General features: G+C 34.0%; 2 long non-coding RNA genes across 3 annotated transcripts; both read left to right on the top strand.

Moving 5' to 3' along the window:
• Positions 1 to 214: 214 nt before the first annotated feature.
• Positions 215 to 8,481, top strand: LOC128290387 (uncharacterized). Of its 2 annotated transcripts, XR_008280202.1 has the most exons (3): positions 215 to 306; positions 773 to 856; positions 8,126 to 8,481. It is a non-coding gene; the product is annotated as an uncharacterized LOC128290387 (long non-coding RNA). The 2 variants fall into 2 exon arrangements; XR_008280201.1 differs by lacking the exons at positions 215 to 306; positions 773 to 856 and adding an exon at positions 6,072 to 6,364.
• On the top strand, positions 2,885 to 4,043 carry LOC128290388 (uncharacterized). The gene is made up of 2 exons (XR_008280203.1): positions 2,885 to 3,126; positions 3,516 to 4,043. It is a non-coding gene; the product is annotated as an uncharacterized LOC128290388 (long non-coding RNA).
• Positions 8,482 to 8,983: the final 502 nt, after the last annotated feature.

Below are 8,983 nucleotides of genomic sequence, written 5' to 3'. Positions count from 1 at the left end.
CTAAATTGTAAAAAGTGCAAAAGTTGAGTTCTTTATATATGAGGTGCCTAATTGTTATGAGTTTTAAATTGAAAGTCCTTATGTGACAATTATTCCTTTAATAAGTTAGTGAATGGATATTTGTTTGGTATTTTGAAATTTGGTTGAAATAAAAGGGTAATTTTGTAAATTAATTAAAATAACCTAATAAGACAAATGATAAAAGCTATCATTTTTTTTCATTCTTTCTTCTTCAACCGTGGGAAAGAACAGAAAATAGCAGCCATGGATGAGCTCCATTCGGCCAAGTTTTTATGGCTTATATAGGTACGGTTTTTGTCCCGTTTTTAATGATTTTCGTATTTTTGAGATCCCAAAGCTTAAATTTTCTATTTCTACCAATTGATTGAAGAGAAATTAGAGTTTAAAAATTTACCCATTCATGATATGGTTGTGTTTTGATGATTTATAGTGGATAATGAATGTTTGATGTGTTAAATATGAGTTTTATTCAATGAATTTTGGTAAAAATGTCAAAAAGGGGTTAAATTGTGAAAGTTACAAATTGGTCATAAGTGTGTGAATTAGTGAAAATTTGGAGTTGCCATAGAAGAGAAAAATGTTCAGCATGTCTTAAACCTTATAGAAATTGAATAAAAATTAATTTACGAGCATTGGGGCAAAAGTGCAAATATGTAAAAGTTTTGGGGTCAAAATGAAAATTTGTAAAAATATGATTTTTAGACCCATATGAATATTGTGACTGATTGGTAGGCTAAATGTGATGGTATAGATGATGAAAATTGAGACTTGGACCTAGAACGGAAAGAAATCGATTTATGGACGAGTATGTCCTTTTCACATTTGTGGTAACGAGGTAAGTTCGTAAGTAAACAATACCATGCTATACATGTATTTAAATGTTATCATTACATGAATTGTACAGATATTAATGTGTATGTAATTAATAGAAATATGATAAGACAAAGCCTTAATAGACGAGGAAAAATCCCGTTTGAACCTTAGGAATAGAATAGGATACGAGTGACATGTCACTAGGAATTATGAGTCTAGATGACTAGCTCGAGAGTGAGCATTGAAATGTCATGAGATATGAGGTAGCTTTAGCTACAATTGAGGCACTTATGTGCAAAGGCTTTTCCAGTATCTAATTAGTATTCCAAGTGTTCAACGGGCAATCCAAGGAAAGAGTTAATGATGGTCTCAATGAGGTAAGTCATTGGTGAGTATGCACTCGAGTTATGTTACGAGTTGTGCAAGTATGTATACTAATCCTATGAGACTGCCTTGATATGTGATGATCTATGATGCATAATATGTGTTCTTACCATGATGGATAAAATGGTGTTGTATTAATATTATGAACAATGATCATGAATGAGTAATTTAGCCTTGACAGATTTGAGTTACTGCAGTAGTGTAACTTTGAAAATACACTAAAAATAGTGGAAAATGAGTTAGAGGCAGAATAAAATATGGGATTAAAGCCTAATGAGTCTATTTTCACATGAAAGAAACAGAGGAAGAAAAAGAATTCCATATTGTTTGATATTTGAATTCTTGTGAAACAGGGTCTGGATGAATTCGAGATCCCCTGTTCTAACTTTAGAAATTCACCAAAAATTGTAAAAAAATTATTAAGAGTTATACCTTACATGAATGGATTCCTTATTGAGTCTATTTTTATGGGAAATAAACGGCATGGTCGTTGGAATTTTGTACAGGGACAAATTCGGTTTGTAGTGCACAGGGGTCAGAGTGGTCATACCCTAAAACAGGGGAGACTTTAACTAATAAACTGTACTATTTGGCTTAACCAAAAATTCTGTAAATTTTATGGAAGAAAGGAAAATAAGTTTAGTTTCAGGTAAAATTAACGGAACTTAATTCGGAGTTTCGTAGCTCCAGATATAAATAATTTAGTGACCGTTGCTCAGAAAGACAGCTTGTAGTGAACTTGAAAATATGTTGTAAACATTGATAAAACAAGTTAATGAGTTGCTTATTGTTTTCATATGAACTTACTAAGCGTAAAGCTTACCCCCTTCTTTCCCATGTTTTCTAGAGTTTCCAGGTTAGCTCGGGTTGGAGGTCACAAAGATATTATCACCCTATCGAGTTAACGTTATCGAGTAAGTAAACTCAAGTGATTCGAGTCTATGGCATGTATAGGGTTTTAATGTGAGTATGTAATATTATGATTTAGCCAAAGGCATTGGCTTGTTATTAAGGTAGTATTAGTCATGTAAATTGGCCTATGTCGGCTAATGACATTATGGGCCCATATGATTATTCTTATGCATGTATGTTATTATCTCTTGTGATGTGGCTTACAACATGTATACCTAGAGATTGAATTGAGATTCATTGATGAGCTAGTAACTAATGCAGGATTAAGTGATTGGTAAATAGTTAATAATGCTTCATGAATGGTTTGTGATGTAATGATAGTTATGTCTAGTATGTGGTAATGATATGGGCAAATTCTATAATATTTATTGCATAAGAAAATAACTTGAGCATAACATATTTGTAGATGTTTAAGAGCTCATTTATGCCACGTTGTATGTTATTGGATAAGTATGTATCTATGCATGTGGTGTGAGAGTGACAAAAGGCTTGATAATTAGCCTATTTCGCCACACGGCTTGAGCACATGGGCGTGTGAAGCCTTAACGCAAGAGATTTTTCTAAGTTTTCATGAGTTCTTGATTGGGTCCCGAACCGCCTGAATGCATGTATTGGGTCTCGTAAGCTCGCATAAGGGACAGATTGCATGTGAAAAGAAAAGTTTTTAATTATTTAAGATTTCATGGCCCTGTTTAGTATGGAAGTGTTAGTAAAAGTCAGGTAGCACCTCGAAGCCCGTCCCGGCGTCGGATGAGGGCGAGGGGTGTTACATTTGGTGGTATCAGAGCATGGTTTAGTCGGTTCTCGGACTAACCTAGCGTAAGAGAGTCTAGTTATACATGCCATAGTATTACTCGTGATAGTGTGATATCTCTCGGCCTTAACAAAACTGTTGATTAAGACAGGAATGAGTTCCAACCGAGCAAATCTTGATAGAGATAAGAGTAAAGTTGAGATTATTGAATCATGCTTATGATATGCTGAAAATTTGGAAAGGTATGAAAAGAAATCCATGATTTTTTTTATATGAACTAGTTTTCATTATGTGATGCTCTTGAGATAAAGAATGTGAAATAGTGGAGTAAAACACGCTTAAGTTGTGAAAAGCGCTTTTATGCATGTTAGTATTCATACGATGTTAAATGTCCAACTTGATTTGGTCAAGTGTTTAGGAAAAGAAAGAAATTTGCTTGAAATGACAGAATGTATGTATGAATGCTTTTATTGCATGATTAATAATCAGTATATACATGAGGTTGACATTTATGTCTAGATTGATGAAGTCAATATGCAATAATGTTATGCTTTATAATCTCAGTTACAGAATCATAAATGTCACAATAGCATGAAAGTTGTAATGAAAGATCAAATTGGGTGGAACGCAGGGAATGAGTACGATCGTTCACTAATGAATTGACGGAAAAGACTATGGTTGGACCATGGCAATACATGAGATTTGTGTGCCAGTGTAAGACCATGTATGAGACATGGCATTGGCATTGAGACGAGGGCTAGTGTAAGACATGTCTGGGACATGCATCAGCCACAGTATGAGAGCCAGTGTAAGACATGTCTGGGACATGCATCGGCCTCGAGATGATAGCCAGTGTCAGACATGTCTGGGACATGCGTCGGCTACGAGATGTGCTAGTGTAAGACATGTCTGGGACATGCGTCAGCACGGTTACATGTGTCAGTGTAAGACCTGTCTGGGACACGGCATCGACACAGATGGATGAGAGCTAGTACAAGACCATAGTTGAACTATGGCATCAAGTAAGCGATGTACTCAAAACCATAAGACGTTCTCCAATTTGATAAATATTGGCAAGTGATTAAGACTAAATATGGGAATTTGATAAAACATTAAGGGTAATTCGAGAAAAAGAAATGAAAGTTTGAGTTATGATAAATTCACTTATGTTTAGCTAATATTCGCATGAAATAAAGTTACATGTATTACTGAGATATGTGAAAATGTGTTTATAACAAGTTGGAAATTTGAAATGTTTGAATCAATATGCGTAAAGCTATGCTATTGTTGAATATGTATTTGCTTGAGAGTCAAAACTTTAGAGGCTTTACAATCTTCGCCCCTTACCAGAATAGATTTATACGATGAGATTCTCGAGAGATATGTTGCATAAGCTTGCAAAAGTGAAACCAAGAGTACAAAATGGAATAGTATGAGATTAGCAAAGATGTAATTAGTTAGAGGAATAATGTCGACTTGCATGTATGTCCGAGTATGACTAATTCAATTAAACAAAAGTGATGGCTATCTTTCTCTTCCGAGTATTCTATGTTTTCCTCTATTCGGGAATACGTATGGTTATCCCTTTCGAGTGGGAATTCTACTGTGAGGATGTTGGAGACCGTGATATTAGATGAAAAGTTCTATTGGTCCGCTTAGTTAAGATCTACATTTCCCCATCTCTTCGATTTCTATTCGATATATTGGAATGAAGTTGACAAGAAAATCTATGTAAGATTATTCGATGTTCTATTGATTATGGTTTATATATGCGAGAATTATATTATCTCTATTATGAGAAATTCTAAAGCATACGCATATGAGTTTCTTCCGGTTTTCTCGAGGATTTTTCGGATCATCTTTATTATTTTCTTTTGGATTATATTCTCGATTTACGGTATAGTCTTTATATCTTGGAATTTCTTATATTAGCTTTTCTATCGTTCTTGTTTGAGAATTATCAAGCTTGGTTTATCTTTACGAGTAATCTTTGACTTGCGATATTAGAATCTGTTATGATTAAGCTTCGCCCGACCATAGAAGTGTGGGATTTCAGGTCTTAGATTTCTTTAAAATCTCGGGGTAAAGAATGGTTATTCTGCAAAAGTAAATCTGAGTTATGTGCATTTAAGTTTATTCTCTGGTTCGAGAATACCGTTACGTGTTCTTTGGTAAGTAGTCGTACAGTCAGAAATGATGGGGTTTTATTCATGAAAGTATGTTATGGAAACATATTAGTTGGATTTCTTTTGTTCGAGAGATGTTATAAGTATAGTTATCCTGATTAATAAAAAGACCACATCTATGAAGTTGGAATCATTTGATTCATGTTAGTAAAGTTTCTAAACAGGTTGATGATCGAGTATAGAAATGTGGCTATAAGTGGTAAATTAAACAAGTACAAGATGATTCGACTTTTAATTTGGAATTGCAGGGAGGATTTGATTTCGGTTTCTATTACTATTAATTCGAGTAAGATTTCAAGATCTTGAAAACTCGGGTATCTGAGAATTGAGTCTGAGTTCACAACAAGATCTTGTTTATTCGTTCAAAGGATGTCAAATTGTCTATAGGGTAAAGCCGAATATCAAATGTATTCGAGATTATTATTGTCGATGATGACATGGGAAGAAAATGATAAAGGATCATATGAATTTCAGATCGGGATGTCTCTCATTTCTAGGAAAAAGGAGAGATGCAAGTTGAATTGTGAAAGATTGATGATGGAAGTTTGCATGATTATTTTAGTATGTACAGATATATTATTCAACCGATGTGACTGAGTTGTATGTTTCTAAGTTTATAGTTCCAAGAATGTCAGTCTCCAGTGTTTCAAATTGAGCTCCGAGGTTTATACCTCAACTATGGAAAAGCTATAGGAAATCTTAAGTATGAACTTGTGTGGAATTGTTTTGTAAGTTGTGAGAAAAAGATATAAGTGACTCGTGAAAGTAGAGAACAACTTTTTCTGGTAAGATTTTCGGGGACGAAAATCCCTAAAGGGGGGAAGAAATGTAATAGCCTGATTTTGGGTCTAGTCGAACAAAGGGTTTCGGGACCACAAAACCGACGAGAAAAAAATTATTTTTATTATATTTTTATAGTCTATAAATTTATGAAAATATTTCGTAAAAATTTCATTCGAAAATTTTGACGTTTGAGCACCTTTTGACTAAATTGTAAAAAGTGCAAAAGTTGAGTTCTTTATATATGAGGTGCCTAATTGTTATGAGTTTTAAATTGAAAGTCCTTATGTGACAATTATTCCTTTAATAAGTTAGTGAATGGATATTTGTTTGGTATTTTTGAAATTTGGTTGAAATAAAAAGGGTAATTTTGTAAATTAATTAAAATAACCTAATAAGACAAATGATAAAAGCTATCATTTTTTTTCATTCTTTCTTCTTCAACCGTGGGAAAGAACAGAAAATAGCAGCCATGGATGAGCTCCATTCGGCCAAGCTTTTATGGCTTATATAGGTACGGTTTTGTCCGCTTTTAATGATTTTCGTATTTTTGAGATCCCCGAAGCTTAAATTTTCTATTTCTACCAATTGATTGAAGAGAAATTAGAGTTTAAAAATTTACCCATTCATGATATGGTTGTGTTTTGATGATTTATAGTGGATAATGAATGTTTGATGTGTTAAATATGAGTTTTATTCAATGAATTTTGGTAAAAATGTCAAAAAGGGGTTAAATTGTGAAAGTTACAAATTGGTCATAAGTGTGTGAATTAGTGAAAATTTGGAGTTGCCATAGAAGAGAAAAATGTTCAGCATGTCTTAAACCTTATAGAAATTGAATAAAAATTAATTTACGAGCATTGGGGCAAAAGTGCAAATATGTAAAAGTTTTGGGGTCAAAATGAAAATTTGTAAAAATATGATTTTTAGACCCATATGAATATTGTGACTGATTGGTAGGCTAAATGTGATGGTATAGATGATGAAAATTGAGACTTGGACCTAGAACGAAAAGAAATCGATTTATGGACTAGTATGTCCTTTTCACATTTGTGGTATCGAGGTAAGTTCAGTATGTAAACAATACCATGCTATACATGTATTTAAATGTTATCATTACATGAATTGTACAGATATTAATGTGTATGTAATTAATAGAAATATGATAAGACAAAGCCTTAATAGACGAGGAAAAATCCCGTTTGAACCTTAGGAATAGAATAGGATACGAGTGACATGTCACTAGGAATTATGAGTCTAGATGACTAGCTCGAGAGTGAGCATTGAAATGTCATGAGATATGAGGTAGCTTTAGCTACAATTGAGGCACTTATGTGCAAAGGCTTTTCCGAGTATCTAATTAGTATTCCAAGTGTTCAACGGGTAATCCAAGGAAAGAGTTAATGATGGTCTCAATGAGGTAAGTCATTGGTGAGTATGCACTCGAGTTATGTTACGAGTTGTGCAAGTATGTATACTAATCCTGTGAGAATGCCTTGATATGTGATGATCTATGATGCATAATATGTGTTCTTACCATGATGGATAAAATGGTGTTGTATTAATATTATGAACAATGATCATGAATGAGTAATTTAGCCTTGACAGATTTGAGTTACTGCAGTAGTGTAACTTTGAAAATACACTAAAAATAGTGGAAAATGAGTTAGAGGCAGAATAAAATATGGGATTAAAGCTTAATGAGTCTATTTTCACATGAAAGAAACAGAGGAAGAAAAAGAATTCCATATTGTTTGATATTTGAATTCTTGTGAAACAGGGTCTGGATGAATTCGAGATCCCCTGTTCTAACTTTAGAAATTCACCAAAAATTGTAAAAAAATTATTAAGAGTTATACCTTACATGAATGGATTCCTTATTGAGTCTATTTTTATGCGAAATAAACGGCATGGTCGTTGGAATTTTGTACAGGGACAAATTCGGTTTGTAGTGCACAGGGATCAGAGTGGTCATACCCTAAAACAGGGGAGACTTTAACTAATACACTGTACTATTTGGCTTAACCAAAAATTATGGAAATTTAATGGAAGAAAGTAAAATAAGTCTAGTTTCAGAGAAAATTAACAGAACTTAATTTGGAGTTTTGTAGCTCCAGATATAAATAATTTAGTGACCGTTGCTCAGAAAGACAGCTTGTAGTGAACTTGAAAATATGTTGTAAACATTGATAAAACAAGTTAATGAGTTGCTTATTGTTTTCATATGAACTTACTAAGCGAAAGCTTACCCCACCTTCTTTCCCATGTTTTCTAGAGTTTCCAGGTTAGCTCGGGTTGGAGGCCATCAGAGATATTATCACCCTATCGAGTTAACGTTATCGGAGTAAGTAAACTCAAGTGATTCGAGTCTATGGCATGTATAGGGTTTTAATGTGAGTATGTAATATTATGATTTAGCCAAAGGCATTGGCTTGTTATTAAGGTAGTATTAGTCATGTAAATTGGCCTATGTCGGCTAATGACATTATGGGCCCATATGATTATTCTTATGCATGTATGTTATTATCTCTTGTGATGTGGCTTACAACATGTATACCTAGAGATTGAATTGAGATTCATTGATGAGCTAGTAACTAATGCAGGATTAAGTGATTGGTAAATAGTTAATAATGCTTCATGAATGGTTTGTGATGTAATGATAGTTATGTCTAGTATGTGGTAATGATATGGGCAAATTCTATAATATTCATTGCATAAGAAAATAACTTGAGCATAACATGTTTGTAGATGTTTAAGAGCTCATTTATGCCACGTTGTATGTTATTGGATAAGTATGTATCTATGCATGTGGTGTGAGAGTGACAAAAGGCTTGATAATTAGCCTATTTCTGGCCACACGGCTTGAGCACATGGGCGTGTGAAGCCTTAACGCAAGAGATTTTTCTTAGTTTTTCATGAGTTCTCGATTGGGTCCTGAACCTCCCCGAATGCATGTATTGGGCCTCGTAAGCTCGCATAAGGGACAGATTGCATGTGAAAAGAAAAGTTTTTAATTATTTGAGATTTCATGGCCCTGTTTAGTATGGAAGTGTTAGTAAAAGTCAGGTAGCACCTCGAACCCCGTCCCGGCGTCGGATGAGGGCGAGGGGTGTTACAACAAAAGCCTCAAAGC

This window comes from Gossypium arboreum, chromosome 3, assembly GCF_025698485.1.
Source record: "Gossypium arboreum isolate Shixiya-1 chromosome 3, ASM2569848v2, whole genome shotgun sequence".
In the NCBI taxonomy this organism is placed as follows: Eukaryota; Viridiplantae; Streptophyta; class Magnoliopsida; order Malvales; family Malvaceae; genus Gossypium; species Gossypium arboreum.
Note: the sequence above shows the minus strand (reverse complement) of the source record. Positions and strands in the feature narration are given on the sequence as shown.